Genomic DNA, 17,991 nt, shown 5'->3' with positions numbered 1-17,991 from the left:
TTTTCATCATAGGTACACTTCAACTATGACAGACAAAATGAGGAAAAAAATCCAGAAAATCACATTGTAGGATTTTTTTATGAATTTATTTGAAATTATGGTGGAAAATAAGTATTTGGTCACCTACAAACAAGCAAGATTTCTGGCTCTCACAGACCAGGGAGATATAGAGAGAGAGACTAGGGGGATAGAGAGACCAGGGAGAGAGAGAGACAGTGCACAACACACACACACACAGTGACACACAGTGACACAGTGACACACACACACACAGTGACACACACAGTGACACACACACACACACACACACACACACACACACACACACACACAGTGACACACAGTGACACACAGTGACACACACACACACACACACACACACACACACACACACACACACACACACACACACACACACACACACACACACACACAGTGACACACTCACACACAAACAGTGACACACACAGTGACACACACGCAGTGACACACACACACACACACACACACACACACACACACACACACACACACACACACACACACACACACACACACACACACACAGTGACACACTCACACACAAACAGTGACACACACAGTGACACACACACACACAGTGACACACACACAACACATTTAAAAATCATCAGACTAGCAGTTGCTGGGCTAGTGTTGCTAGGTAACATCTATCTAAACAGCTCAAAGTCGAGGCTGGGGTTCAGACTCAAATGGCACCCTATTCCCTATAGGGAATAGGGTGCACTATGGGTCCTGGTTTAAAGTAATTCACTACATAGGGAATAGGGTGCACTATATATGAAATAGGGTGCCATTTTGCACATACCCAGTGTGTTGTTGCCTGGGAGTAGGGTCGTCAAGGTGATTACATACCAGTATACCATAAACAGTGTTTTTTTTAACATGGATCTCCTGAAATCAACACCATGGAACATGAGTTTAACATTTCATACTGATATGCTGTAAGCATACTACACAGATCATACACGTTAACGTTAGCTACTGAGCCAGCCAGACAGCTAACATTAGCTAGCTAGCTAACAGTAGCATACTACACAGATCATACACGTTAACGTTAGCTATTAAGCCAGCCAGACAGCTAACATTAGCTAGCTAGCTAACAGTAGCATACTACACAGATCATACACGTTAACGTTAGCTATTAAGCCAGCCAGACAGCTAACATTAGCTAGCCTGCTAACAGTAGCATACTACACAGATCATACACGTTAACGTTAGCTACTGAGCCAGCCAGACAGCTAACATTAGCTAGCCTGCTAACAGTAGCATACTACACAGATCATACACGTTAACGTTAGCTACTGAGCCAGCCAGACAGCTAACATTAGCTAGCCTGCTAACAGTAGCATACTACACAGATTATACACGTTAACGTTAGCTACTGAGCCAGCCAGACAGCTAACATTAGCTAGCCTGCTAACAGTAGCATACTACACAGATTATACACGTTAACGTTAGCTACTGAGCCAGCCAGACAGCTAACATTAGCTAGCTTGCTAACAGTAGCATACTACACAGATCATACACGTTAACGTTAGCTACTGAGCCAGCCAGACAGCTAACATTAGCTAGCCTGCTAACAGTAGCATACTACACAGATTATACACGTTAACGTTAGCTACTGAGCCAGCCAGACAGCTAACATTAGCTAGCTTGCTAACAGTAGCATACTACACAGATCATACACGTTAAGCGTTAGCTACTGAGCCAGCCAGACAGCTAACATTAGCTAGCTAGCTAACAGTAGCATACTACACAGATCATACACATTAACGTTAGCTACTGAGCCAGCCAGACAGCTAACATTAGCTAGCGAGCTAACAGTAGCATACTACACAGATCATACACGTTAACGTTAGCTACTAAGCCAGCCAGACAGCTAACATTAGCTAGCCTGCTAACAGTAGCATACTACACAGATCATACACGTTAGCGTTAGCTACTGAGCCAGCCAGACAGCTAACATTAGCTAGCTAGCTAACAGTAGCATACTACACAGATCATACACGTTAACGTTAGCTACTGAGCCAGCCAGACAGCTAACATTAGCTAGCCTGCTAACAGTAGCATACTACACAGATCATACACGTTAACGTTAGCTACTGAGCCAGCCAGACAGCTAACATTAGCTAGATAGCTAACAGTAGCATACTACACAGATCATACACGTTAACGTTAGCTACTGAGCCAGCCAGACAGCTAACATTAGCTAGCCTGCTAACAGTAGCATACTACACAGATCATACACGTTAACGTTAGCTACTGAGCCAGCCAGACAGCTAACATTAGCTAGCCTGCTAACAGTAGCATACTACACAGATCATACGCGTTAACGTTAGCTACTGAGCCAGCCAGACAGCTAACATTAGCTAGCCTGCTAACAGTAGCATACTACACAGATCATACCGTTAACGTTAGCTACTGAGCCAGCCAGACAGCTAACATTAGCTAGCTAGCTAACAGTAGCATACTACACAGATCATACACGTTAACGTTAGCTACTGAGCCAGCCAGACAGCTAACATTAGCTAGCTAACAGTAGCATACTACACAGATCATCCACATTAACGTTAGCTACTGAGCCAGCCAGACAGCTGACATTAGCTAGCTAGCTAACAGTAGCATACTACACAGATCATACGCGTTAACGTTAGCTACTGAGCCAGCCAGACAGCTAACATTAGCTAATCCTGCTAACAGTAGCATACTACACAGATCATACACGTTAACGTTAGCTACTGAGCCAGCCAGACAGCTAACATTAGCTAGCTAGCTAACAGTAGCATACTACACAGATCATACACGTTAACGTTAGCTACTGAGCCAGCCAGACAGCTAACATTAGCTAGCTAACAGTAGCATACTACACAGATCATCCACATTAACGTTAGCTACTGAGCCAGCCAGACAGCTGACATTAGCTAGCTAGCTAACAGTAGCATACTACACAGATCATACACGTTAACGTTAGCTACTGAGCCAGCCAGACAGCTAACATTAGCTAGCTAGCTAACAGTAGCATACTACACAGATCATACACGTTAACGTTAGCTACTGAGCCAGCCAGACAGCTAACATTAGCTAGCCTGCTAACAGTAGCATACTACACAGATCATACACGTTAACGTTAGCTACTGAGCCAGCCAGACAGCTAACATTAGCTAGCTAGCTAACAGTAGCATACTACACAGATCATACACGTTAACGTTAGCTACTGAGCCAGCCAGACAGCTAACATTAGCTAGCTAGCTAACAGTAGCATACTACACAGATCATACACGTTAGCGTTAGCTATTAAGCCAGCCAGACAGCTAACATTAGCTAGCCTGCTAACAGTAGCATACTACACAGATCATACACGTTAACGTTAGCTACTGAGCCAGCCAGACAGCTAACATTAGCTAGCCTGCTAACAGTAGCATACTACACAGATCATACACGTTAACGTTAGCTACTGAGCCAGCCAGACAGCTAACATTAGCTAGCCTGCTAACAGTAGCATACTACACAGATCATACACGTTAACGTTAGCTACTGAGCCAGCCAGACAGCTAACATTAGCTAGCTAGCTAACAGTAGCATACTACACAGATCATACTACGTTAACGTTAGCTACTGAGCCAGCCAGACAGCTAACATTAGCTAGCTAACAGTAGCATACTACACAGATCATCCACATTAACGTTAGCTACTGAGCCAGCCAGACAGCTGACATTAGCTAGCTAGCTAACAGTAGCATACTACACAGATCATACACGTTAACGCAGCTACTGAGCCAGCCAGACAGCTTAACATTAGCTAGCTAGCTAACAGTAGCATACTACACAGATCATACACGTTAACGTTAGCTACTGAGCCAGCCAGACAGCTAACATTAGCTAGCCTGCTAACAGTACACCACAGATCATACACGTTAACGTTAGCTACTGAGCCAGCCAGACAGCTAACATTACCCAGCTAGCTAACAGTACGCTTTACGCTTTAACTTGCAATGAAAATGACTTTCTAACTAAATTCCCAGAAACTTGTAAAATATCTGAAAATGTAGCTAGCTAGACTCTCTTCCGCGTGACTTGATCCTCAAAGCTTCTCCCTCTCTGTCACAGATGCCACGGCCGCTCTAAGTTTTAACGATGTAATCCAAGATGCTTCATACAACAGCCTTCTGTGTGTGTTCTCTTTTCGATTCCCTCTGCATATTTTTGCAATCTGACGACCCAAATGTTCTCCATCTCCTTAGCTATCATATTCTGCTTCCACGCGAGCATTCCACTGCTTTCAAAACCCGATCCTCTAGAAAGTGGAGAGCACTAGCAACACTTTGCAGTTATTTGTGATATTGTTCAAACAATCTGGCATAGAAAGGATCACCTACACATACTGAGCAGCTTCATGTTATAGACGGAAGCGGTGCTACATGGTAGACCAATCAGAACTTATCTCTCAGCATGTCCAGCCCATCCATTATCTCAGCCAATCATGGTCTTTTCCTTGGCGAAACCAACTAGGTTTGGAATTTATTAAGACACGTGAAAGTTCACATGTTCTAGAAGGCATTTCTGCCATTAAAAACATTTCAGTTAAAATGCCTTCGGTGGAAGTAGTGCCGAGCGACATGTGCTTAGTTTTCAGAAATTAGTCACATATTGTCAATGATGCCACTTCCTCCAATCCCTTTCTCTCCCTCTCTTTCTCCTTCCTCTCCTCATCTTCCTTCCTCTCCTCCTCTTATCTCCTTCCTTCCTCATCTTCTCTCCTTTCCTCTCTTCCCTCCTCTTATCTCCTTCCTCTCCTTCCCTCTTCCCTCTCTTTTCCTCTCCTCCTCTTATCTCCTTCCTCTCCTCATCTTCCTTCCTCTTCCCTCTCCCCTCTTATCTCCTTCCTCTCCTTCCCTTCCTCTTTCTTTTCCCTCTCCTCCTCTTATCTCCTTCCCTCCTCATCTCTCTCCTTCCCTCTTCCTCTTCTCTTTTCCTCTCTCCTTTATCTCCTTTCTCTCCCTCTTCTTTTCTCCTTCCCTCCTCATCTTCCTTCCTCTTCCTCTTCTCTTCTTCGGCTTCTCTGCTCCTCCTCTCTTTCTTGTCCTTCCTTCTCTACTTCCTGCTCTGATGTCTTAAGCGCCACTCTTATTATTATTGTTATTATTATTCAACCACTGAAACCTCTGCTGTTTAATACAGTATGTGTCCCCTCCCTAATACCTATCTATTCTCTCTTTATAATTTGAATTAACATCTCCCTCCCTCCCTCTCTTCCTCCTCTCTTCCTCCCTTCCCTCTCCTTCCCTCCCTTTCTCCCTCCCTCCCAGGTGGTGAGGGATCAAATATCTCATTGTACAGTGAAGGCGCCAGACAACAGGCCTGATGGAATATTGTGTGGAGGTCATCAAGGAGAACGACCCCCAGCGGGTTCCTACAGGTGTGTGCGTGTGCTTGTAGAACGACCCTTGCGGGTTCCTACAGGTGTGCGTGTGTGTGTGTGTGTACGTAGAACGACCCTAGCGGGTTCCTACAGGTGTGTGTGTGTGTGTGTGTGTGTACGTGTAGAACGACCTAGCGGGTTCCTCAGGTGTGCGTGCGTGTGTGTGCGTGTGTGTGCGTGGAGCGACCCTAGCGGGTTCCTCCAGGTCAGTAGAGGTCACCAGCTGGTTGAGCTGACGTCATTACAACCACATTACAGGTCTCCCCAATGGGAGATTTCCTGGGTGTATGGACATCCACGTTATGTCAGAACACATCCATGTTATGATTGAACACATCCACGTTATGTCAGAACACATCCATGTTATGATAGAACACATCTACGTTATGTTAGAACACATCCACGTTATGATAGAACACATCCACGTTTATGTCAGAACACATCCATGTTATGATAGAACACATCCACGTTATGTTTAGAACACATCCACGTTATGTTGGAACACATCCACGTTATGATAGAACACATCCACATTGTCAGGACCCGGTTACGAACCCGGGTCTCCGGAGTGAGAAACAGTCACTTAACCAACTGAGCCACGAATAGTCGGCAGAACCCAGAAGATGAGGCAGACACAGCAGTACTTGAGACGGTGTATTTAATAAAGTAAAAAGGGAAGTCCTTCAGGAAAACATGTAACTCCACAACCTCAAAAGGAATTCCACAAAGAACAAAGGTAATCCTCCAAGACAAAAGGTAAATCCACAAGGTGGTAGGTATAGCATAAAAAACCTCAAAAGATACTCAAAAATAAATAAACAAGAACAAAAACTGAATTCCACAAGAGAGTCCACCGGGATCAACAAGAGTTCACAGAGTACTAGGGCTGGGTGCTAACATACAAACACAGAGCAAAGAACTGAGGAAAACTAAGGTTTAAATACAATCAGGGGAAACGAGACACAGGTGCAAATAATAATGGGGATCAAGGGAAAACAAAAGGTCAAAAAGCACAATGGCGGCATCTAGTGACCAAAAACCGGAACAACCCTGGCCAAATCCTGACACACATTATGATAGAACACATCCACGTTATCTTAGAACACATCCACATTATGATAGAACACATCCACGTTATGTTAGAACACATCCACATTATGATAGAACACATCACGTTATGTTAGAACACATCCACGTTATCTTAGAACACATCCACATTATGATAGAACACATCACGTTATGTTAGAACACATCCACGTTATGATAGAACACATCCACGTTATGTTAGAACACATCCACGTTATGATAGAACACATCCACGTTATCTTAGAACACATCCACATTATGATAGAACACATCCACGTTATGTTAGAACACATCCACGTTATGATAGAACACATCCACGTTATGTTAGAACACATCACGTTATGATAGAACACATCCGTTATGTTAGAACACATCACGTTATGATGGAGAGGTTCAACGGGTAAGTGCAGAGTCACATGAACTCATGGATGACATGTTTACATCTCTGTGTGCAGTTTGCAGGAAGTCTGAAGGTAGTTTGTGAGCTATTGATAACTAACGATTAGGCGCAATGTCTAGAAGTCTACAGGAACAGCTAGCATGCTGTGTTTGTATGACCACTCATCACATCAGATGGATATGTAGTGGTCTAGTAGTGGACTATATAGGGGAATAGGGTAGTGGACTATATAGGGAATAGGGTAGTGGACTATATAGGGAATAGGGTAGTGGACTATATAGGGAATAGGGTAGTGGACTATATAGGGAATAGGGTAATGGACTATATAGGAATAGGGTAGTGGACTATATAGGGAATAGGGTAGTGCACTATATAGGGAATAGGGTAATGGGCTATATAGGGAATAGGGTAGTGCACTATATAGGGAATAGGGTAGTGCACTATATAGGGAATAGGGTAGTGGACTATATAGGGAATAGGGTAGTGGACTATATAGGGAATAGTGTAGTGCACTATATAGGGAATAGGGTAGTGGACTATATAGGGAATAGGGTAGTGCACTATATAGGGAATAGGGTAGTGCACTATATAGGGAATAGGGTAGTGGACTATATAGGGAATAGGGTAGTGGACTATATAGGGAATAGGGTAGTGGACTATATAGGGAATAGGGTAATGGACTATATAGGGAATAGGGTAGTGCACTATATAGGGAATAGGGTAGTGCACTATATAGGGAATAGGGTAGTGGACTATAGGGAATAGGGTAGTGGACTATATAGGGAATAGGGTAATGGACTATATAGGGAATAGGGTAGTGGACTATATATAGGGAATAGGGTAGTGGACTATATAGGGAATAGGGTAGTGGACTATATAGGGAATAGGGTAGTGGACTATATAGGGAATAGGGTAGTGGACTATATAGGGAATAGGGTAGTGGACTATATAGGGAATAGGGTAGTGGACTATATAGGGAATAGGGTAGTGCACTATATAGGGAATATGGTAATGGACTATATAGGGAATAGGGTAGTGCACTATATAGGGAATAGGGTAGTGCACTATATGGGGAATAGGGTAGTGGACTATATAGGGAATAGGGTAGTGGACTATATAGGGAATAGGGTAGTGACCTATATAGGGAATAGGGTAGTGGACTATATAGAATAGGGTAGTGCACTATATAGGGAATAGGTAGTGCACTATATAGGGAATAGGGTAGTGGACTATATAGGGAATAGGGTAGTGCACTATATAGGGAATAGGGTAGTGGACTATATAGGGAATAGGGTAATGGACTATATAGGGAATAGGGTAGTGCACTATATAGGGAATAGGTAGTGCACTATATAGGAATAGGGTAGTGGACTATATAGGGAATAGGGTAGTGGACTATATAGGGAATAGGGTAGTGGACTATATAGGGAATAGGTAGTGGACTATATAGGGAATATAGGTAGTGACTATATAGATAGGGTAGTGCACTATATAGGGAATAGGGTAATGGACTATATAGGGAATAGGGTAGTGCACTATATAGGGAATAGGGTAGTGCACTATATAGGGAATAGGGTAGGACTCATAGGGAATAGGGTAGTGGACTATATAGGGAATAGGGTAGTGCACTATATAGGGAATAGGGTAGTGGACTATATAGGGAATAGGGTAGTGCACTATATAGGGAATAGGGTAGTGGACTATATAGGGAATAGGGTAGTGGACTATATAGGGAATAGGGTAGTGCACTATATAGGGAATAGGGTAGTGGACTATATAGGGAATAGGGTAGTGCACTATATAGGGAATAGGTAGTGCACTATATAGGGAATAGGGTAGTGCACTATATAGGGAATAGGGTAGTGCACTATATAGGAATAGGGTAGTGGACTATATAGGGAATAGGGTAATGGACTATATAGGGAATAGGGTAGTACACTATATAGGGAATAGGGTAGTGCACTATATAGGGAATAGGGTAGTGGACTATATAGGAATAGGGTAGTGGACTATATAGGGAATAGGGTAGTGCACTATATAGGGAATAGGGTAGTGGACTATATAGGGGAATAGGGTAGTGCACTATATAGGGGAATAGGTAGTGCACTATATAGGGAATAGGTAGTGCACTATATAGGGAATAGGTAGTGGACTATATAGGGAATAGGAGTAGTGCACTATATAGGGAATAGGGTAGTGCACTATATAGGGAATAGGGTAGTGGACTATATAGGGAATAGGGTGGTGCACTATTTAGGGGAATAGGGTAGTGCAATATATAGGGAATAGGGTAGTGGACTATATAGGGAATAGGGTAGTGCACTATAGGGAATAGGGTAGTGCACTATATAGGAATAGGGTAGTGGACTATATAGGGAATAGGGTGTGAATATATAGGGAATAGGGTAGTGCACTATATAGGGAATAGGGTAGTGGACTATTTAGGGAATAGGGCAGTGGACTATATAGGGAATAGGGTAGTGGACTATTTAGGGAATAGGGTAGTGGACTATATAGGGGAATAGGGTAGTGGACTATTTAGGGAATAGGGTAGTGCACTATATAGGGAATAGGGTAGTGGACTATTTAGGAATAGGGTAGTGAACTATATAGGGAATAGGGTAGTGCACTATATAGGGAATAGGGTAGTGCACCATAGGGAATAGGGTAGCACCATATAGGGAATAGGGTAGTGGACTATATAGGGAATAGGGTAGGACTATATAGAATAGGTAGTGCACTATATAGGGAATAGGTAGTGGACTATATAGGGAATAGGGTAGTGCACTATATAGGGAATAGGGTAGTGGACTATATAGGGAATAGGGTAGTGCACTATATAGGGAATAGGGTAGTGCACTATATAGGGAATAGGTAGTGCACTATATAGGGAATAGGGTAGTGGACTATATAGGGAATAGGGTAGTGCACTATATAGGGAATAGGGTAGTGCACTATAGGGAATAGGGTAGTGGACTATATAGGGAATAGGGTAGTGCACTATTTAGGGAATAGGGTAGTGCACTATATAGGAATAGGGTAGTGGACTATATAGGGAATAGGGTAGTGCACTATATAGGGAATAGGGTAGTGCACTATATAGGGAATAGGGTAGTGGACTATATAGAATAGGGTAGTGGACTATTTAGGGAATAGGGTAGTGCACTATATAGGGAATAGGGTAGTGGACTATTTAGGGGAATAGGTAGTGAACTATATAGGGAATAGGGTAGTGCACTATATAGGGAATAGGGTAGTGGACTATATAGGGAATAGGGTAGTGGACTATATAGGGAATAGGGTAGTGCACTATATAGGGAATAGGGTAGTGGACTATTTAGGGAATAGGGTAGTGGACTATATAGGGAATAGGGTAGTGGATATTTAGGGAATAGGGTAGTGCACTATATAGGGAATAGGTAGTGGACTATTTAGGGAATAGGTAGTGAACTATAGGGAATAGGGTAGTGCACTATATAGGGAATAGGGTAGTGGACTATAGGGAATAGGGTAGTGGACTATATAGGAATAGGGTAGTGCACTATATAGGAATAGGGTAGTGCACTATATAGGGAATAGTAGTGCACTATATAGGGAATAGGGGTAGTGGACTATTTAGGGAATAGGGTAGTGCACTATTTATGGGAATAGGGTAGTGCACTATATAGGGAATAGGGTAGTGCACTATATAGGGAATAGGTAGTACACTATATAGGGAATAGGGGTAGTGCACTATATAGGGAATAGGGTAGTGGACTATATAGGGAATAGGCAGTGGACCATATAGGGAATATGGTAGTGCACTATTTAGGAATAGGGGTAGTGGACTATTTAGGGAATAGGTAGTGCACTATATAGGGAATAGGGTAGTGCACTATATAGGGAATAGGGTAGTGCACTATATAGGGAATAGGGTAGTGCACTCATATAGAATAGGGGTAGTGACTATATAGGGAATAGGTAGTGCACTATATAGGAATAGGGTAGTGGACTATATAGGGAATAGGGTAGTGGACCATAGGGGAATAGGTAGTGCACTATATAGAAATAGGTGGTGCACTATAGGGAATAGGTAGTGCACTATTTAGGGAATAGGGTAGTGGACTATATAGGGGGAATAGGGTAGTGCACCATTTAGGGAATAGGGTAGTACACTATTTAGGGAATAGGGTAGTGCACTATTTAGGGAATAGGGCAGTGGACATAGGAAATAGGGGCAGTGCACTATATAGGGAAATAGGGCAGTGCACCATATAGGAATAGGCAGTGCACTATTTTAGGGGAATAGGGTAGTGGACTATATAGGGAATAGGGTAGTGCACTATCAGGGAATAGGGTAGTACACTATTTAGGGAATAGGGTAGTGCACTATTTAGGAATAGGGTAGTGCACCATATAGAATAGGGTAGTGGACTATATAGGGAATAGGGTAGTGCAATTATATAGGGAATAGGGTAGTGCACTATATAGGGAATAGGGTAGTGCACTATATAGGGAATAGGTAGTGCACTATATAGGGAATAGGTAGCAACTTAGGAATAGGTATGCAACATATAGGGAATAGGTAGGACTATAGGGGAATAGGTAGTGCACTATATAGAATAGGGTAGTGCACTATAGGGAATAGGGTAGTGGACTATATAGAATAGGCAGTGGACTATATATAGGAATAGGGTAGTGCACTATATAGGGAATAGGGTAGTGGACTATTTAGGAATAGGGTAGTGGACTATATAGGGAATAGGGTAGTGGACTATTTAGGAATAGGCAGTGGACTAGGGAATAGGGTAGTGGACTATTTAGGGAACAGGGCAGTGCACCATAGGGAATAGGCAGTGGACCATTTAGGAATAGGGTAGTGAACTATATAGGGAATAGGTAGTGCACTATATAGAATAGTAGTGCAATTATATAGGGAATAGGGTAGTGCACCATAGGAATAGGGTGGACATATAGGGAAATAGGTAGTGGACTATATAGGGAATAGGGTAGTGCACTATATAGAATAGGGCAGGACTATATAGGGAATAGGTAGTGCACTATATAGGGAATAGGGTAGTGCACTATAGGGAATAGGGTAGTGCACTATATAGGGAATAGGGTAGTGCAATTATATAGGGAATAGGGAGTGGACTATATAGAATAGGGTAGTGGACTACATAGGGAATAGGGGTAGTGCACTATATAGGGAATAGGGTAGTGGACTACATAGGGAATAGGGTAGTGCACTATATAGGGAATAGGGTAGTAATTATATAGGGGAATAGGGTAGTGCACTATATAGGGAATAGGGTAGTGGACTATATAGGGAATAGGGTAGTGCATTATATGGGGAATAGGTAGTGCACTATATAGGGAATAGGGTAGAAGTAGGACTATAGGGAATAGGGTAGTGCACTATTTAGGGAATAGGGTAGTGCACTACATAGGGGAATAGGGGTAGTGACTATATAGGGAATAGGGTAGCACTATATAGGGAATAGGGTAGTGCACTATATAGGGAATAGGGGTAGTGACTATAATAGGGAATAGGGTAGTGGACTATATAGGGAATAGGGTAGTGCACTATATAGGGAATAGGGTAGTGGGACTATTTAGGGAATAGGGTAGTGGACTATATAGGAATAGGGTAGTGGACTATTTAGGGAAATAGGGTAGTGGACTATATAGGAATAGGTAGTGGACTATTTAGGGAATAGGGTAGTGCTATATAGGAATAGGGTAGTGGACTATTTAGGGAATAGGTATGAATTATATAGGAATAGGGTAGTGCACCATATGGGAATAGGTAGTGGACTATATAGAATAGGGTAGTGGATATAGAATAGGTAGCACTACAGGAATAGGGTAGTGGACTATTTAGGAATAGGGTAGTGGACTATATAGGGAATAGGGTAGTGGACTATTTAGGGAATAGGGTAGTGCACTATATAGGGAATAGGGTAGTGGACTATTTAGGGAATAGGGTAGTGAACTATATAGGGAATAGGGTAGTGCACTATATAGGGAATAGGGTAGTGGACTATATAGGGAATAGGGTAGTGGACTATATAGGGAATAGGGTAGTGCACTATATAGGGAATAGGTAGGTAGCACTATAGAACAGGGTAGCACTGTATAGAATAGGTAGTGGATCATTTAGGGAATAGGGTAGTGCACTATTTATGGAATAGGGTAGTGCACTATATAGGGAATAGGGTAGTGCACTATATAGAATAGGCAGTGCAACTATAGGAATAGTAGTGCACTATATAGGGAATAGGGTAGTGGGACTCATAGGGAACAGGGTAGTGGACTATATAGGGAATATAGCACCATTTAGGGAATAGGTAGTGGACATATAGGGAATAGGGTAGTGCACTATATAGGGAATAGGGTAGTGCACTATAGGAATAGGGTAGGACTATATAGGGAATAGGTAGTGCACTATATAGGAATAGGTAGTGGACTATATAGGAATAGGTAGTGGACCATATAGGGAATAGGGTAGTGCACTATTTAGGAATAGGTAGTGGACTATTTAGGGAATAGGGTAGTGCACTATATAGGGAATAGGTAGTGCACTATATAGGAATAGGGGTAGTGCACTATATAGAAATAGGGGTAGTGCACTATATAGGGAATAGGGTAGTGGACCATAGGGAATAGGGTAGTGGACCATAGGAATAGGGGTAGTGCACTATATAGGGAATAGGGCAGTGGACTTATATAGGGAATAGGGTAGTGGGACTATATAGGAATAGGGTAGCACTATATAGGGAATAGGGTAGTGGACTATATAGGGAATAGGCAGTGCACTATTTAGGAATAGGGTAGTGCACTATATAGGGAATAGGGGTAGTGGACTATATAGGAATAAGGTAGTGGACTATATAGGGAATAGTAGTGCACCATATAGGGAATAGGGTAGTGCACTATATAGGAATAGGGTAGTGCACTATATAGGGGAATAGGGTAGTGCACTATATAGGGAATAGGGTAGTGCACTATATAGGGAATAGGGTAGTGGACTATATAGGGAATAGGGTAGTGCACTCATTTAGGGAATAGGGTAGAGCATATTTAGGAATAGGGGTAGTGCACTATTTAGGGAATAGGGTAGTGCACTATATAGGGAATAGGGTAGTGCACTATATAGGGAATAGGGTAGTGGACTGTATAGAATAGGGTAGTGGACTATATAGGAATAGGTAGTGCACTATTTAGGGAATAGGGTAGTGCACTATTTAGGGAATAGGGTAGTGCACTATATAGGGAATAGGGTAGTGGACTATTTAGGGAACAGGGTTGTGCAATATATAGGGAATAGGGTAGTGACCATAGGGAATAGGGTAGTGGACTATTTAGGGAATAGGGTAGTGCACTATATAGGGAATAGGGTAGTGACTATTTAGGGAATAGGGTAGTGCACTATTTAGGGAATAGGGTAGTGCACTATATAGGGAATAGGGTAGTGGACTATTTAGGGAATAGTGTAGTGCACTATTTAGGAATAGGGTAGTGCACTATATAGGGAATAGGGTAGTGCACTATATAGGGAATAGGGTAGTGAACTATATAGTGAATAGGGTAGTGCACTATATAGGGAATAGGGCAGTGCACTATATAGGGAATAGGGTAGTGAACTATATAGGGAATAGGGTAGTGGACTATTTAGGGAATAGGGTAGTGGACTATTTAGGGAATAGGGTAGTGGACTATATAGGGAATAGGGTAGTGGACTATTTAAGGAATAGGTTGCCATTTGGGACATATACTTTGACCCTTTCTGACCCCGTGACCCTGTATGACCCTGTGACCCTGTTCCTGCCCCCAGATCTCAGACGCCCTAATCAGGAGGGTGCACATGACGGAGGGCCAGTGGGGGAAGGGAACCCTGACCCCCAGGATGACCAGTGACTTTGACCTGACCCTGGACAGCGGGCCCTGTTACAGACCATCCACCAACTAGACTTCGTACAGATGAAAGGTAGAGGGGAGGGAGGAGAGGTTGGGTGTAGTGTGTGTGTGTGTGTGTGTGTGTGTGTGTGTGTGTGTGTGTGTGTGTGTGTTGTCTCTAACTAGTGTGTGTGTCCCACTTCAGTCCAGCAGCCCCCATGCTCCAGCTGGAGGGAGTGCTGCACCATCAACAAACAGCGCCACGTTGTCATGGAAACAGCCACCTCTCTCCACCATCGCAGTGGATGGCATCCTGGAGCTGGACGACGGCAATGGGGACAGTACAAGGTGGAGTGTTGTCATGGTAACAGTGACAGTTCAGGGTAGGTGTCTCCCTTGTAACAGGTGACAGTTCAGGGGGTGTCTCCATGGTAATGGGGGACAGTACAGTGGGTGTCTCCATGGTAACAGGTGACAGTTCAGGGTAGGTGTCTCTGGTAATGGGGGACAATTCAGGATGGGTATTGTCATGGTAACAGGGGAACGGTTCAGGATAGGTGTCGTCATAGTAACACAGGGACACTTCAGGGTTGGTGTGTTGTCATAGTAACTAGGGCCAGAACAATACCAGTATCGCAAAATTATACAAACCTGCTGTATGTCAAATATTGTGTTATAAATGTGACTCTCGATTTCTTTCCAACATTGGGGCTATTTTCCTACAGAAGTTAAATCTGCTTCGTGTTTTGTTTCCTTGTCACGACACAGACAAGTATTGCAATACTGATGTTGTCACGGGCCCTAATAGTAATGGGGGACAGTTCAGGGTGGGTGTCTCCATGGTAACAGGTGATCATGATACTGGTGTTGTCACGGGCCCTAATAGTAATGGGGGACAGTTCAGGGTGGGTGTCTCCATGGTAACAGGTGATCATGATACTGGTGTTGTCACGGGCCCTAATAGTAATGGGGGACAGTTCAGGGTGGGTGTCTCCATGGTAACAGGTGATCATGATACTGGTGTAGTCACGGGCCCTAATAGTAATGGGGGACAGTTCAGGGTGGGTGTCTCCATGGTAACAGGTGATCATGATACTGGTGTAGTCACGGGCCCTAATAGTAATGGGGGACAGTTCAGGGTGGGTGTCTCCATGGTAACAGGTGATCATGATACTGGTGTTGTCACGGGCCCTAATAGTAATTGGGGACAGCCGGGGTGGTGTCTCCATGGTAACAGGTGATCATGATACTGGTGTTGTCACGGGCCCTAATAGTAACGGGGACAGTTCGGGGTGGGTGTCTCCATGGTAACAGGTGATCATGATACTGGTGTTGTTCCCGGACCTGGAAGTTCTTTCAAATGCTTATTTATTGCTCAAACCAGCCTTTGTTGGAGATTGAGTCAGCTTCAGTGTTTCTTCAGTTCAGGTTGGGGTGTCTCCATCAACATATGGTAATCCATACGCTGATGGAATCTTTTTGATAGATTCGAGTCATGTGATCGAGAGGCATTGAATGATATCGTGCCAGGAGGAAGGGCCTGGTCAATAACACAACTGTCAGCTGGGAGGGTCTCAAAAATACAAATACAAACACACACACACACACACACACACACACACACACACACACACACACACATACATACACACACACACACACACACACACACACACACACACACACACACACACACACACACACACACACACACGCACGCACGCACGCACACACACACACTCACACACACACACACACATACACACACACACGCACACACACACACACACACACACACACAAGTCTTGTTCTGTCAATCAAAATGTATAGATGTACTCTACTACTACTACTACTGGTACTATTACTATGACTATTACTACTACCACTACCACTACTACTACTACTACTACTACTACTGGTACTATTACTATGACTATTACTACTACCACTACCACCACCACCACCACTACTACTAATACTACTATTACTACTACCACTACCACTACCACCACCACCACTACTACTACTACTACTATTACTACTACTACCACTACTACTACTACTACCACTACCACTACTACTACTACTATTACTACTACCACCACTACCACTACCACTACTATTACTACTACTACCACTACCACTACTACTACTATTACTACTACTACTACCACTACTACTACTACTACTACTACTACCACTACCACTACTACTACTACTACTACTACTATTACTACTACTACCACTACTACTACTACTACTATTACTACTACTACCACTACTACTACTACTACCACTACTACTACTATTACTACTACTACCACTACTACTACTACTACTATTACTACTACTACCACTACTACTACTACTACTATTACTACTACTACCACTACTACTACTACTACCACTACTACCACTACTACTACTATTACTACTACCACTACTACTACTACCACTACTACTACTACCACCACTACAACTACTACTACTACCACTACTACCACTACTACCACTACTACTACTACTACTACTATTACTACTACTACCACTACTACTACTACCACTACTACCACTACTACTACTACTATTACTACTACTACTATTACTACTACCATTACTACTACTACCACTACTACTACCACTACCACTACTACTACTACACCTTCTTTAAATGATTTAGATGCACTATTGTAAAGTGGCTGTTCCACTGGATGTCAGAAGGTGAATTCACCAATTTGTAAGTCGCCTGGATAAGAGCGCCTGCAAATGACTTAAATGTAAATGTTAAATGTACTACTACTACTACTACTACTACCATTACTACTACTACTACTACCACTACTACTACTACTATTACTACTACTACTATTACTACTAATATTACAACTACTATTACTACTACTACCACTACTACTACCACCACCACTACTACTACCACCACTACCACTACCACTACTACTACTACTACTACTACTACCACTACTACTACCATTACTACTACTACTATTACTACTATCTATTACAACTACTATTACTACTACTGCCACTACTACTACCACCACTACCACTACTACTACCACCACTACTACTACTACTACTACCACTACTACCACTACCACTACTACCACCACTACTACTACTACTACTACTACTACCACTCCTAACAC

General features: G+C 42.9%; 1 pseudogene; it reads left to right on the top strand.

Moving 5' to 3' along the window:
* LOC135532864 (E3 ubiquitin-protein ligase TRIM9-like) overlaps positions 1–17,991 on the top strand; it is a 35,154-nt pseudogene that overhangs the window by 4,409 nt on the left and 12,754 nt on the right.

Source organism: Oncorhynchus masou, unplaced genomic scaffold (genome assembly GCF_036934945.1).
Source record: "Oncorhynchus masou masou isolate Uvic2021 unplaced genomic scaffold, UVic_Omas_1.1 unplaced_scaffold_2073, whole genome shotgun sequence".
Classification (NCBI taxonomy): domain Eukaryota; kingdom Metazoa; phylum Chordata; class Actinopteri; order Salmoniformes; family Salmonidae; genus Oncorhynchus; species Oncorhynchus masou.
This window is presented reverse-complemented; position numbering and strand designations above follow the sequence as displayed.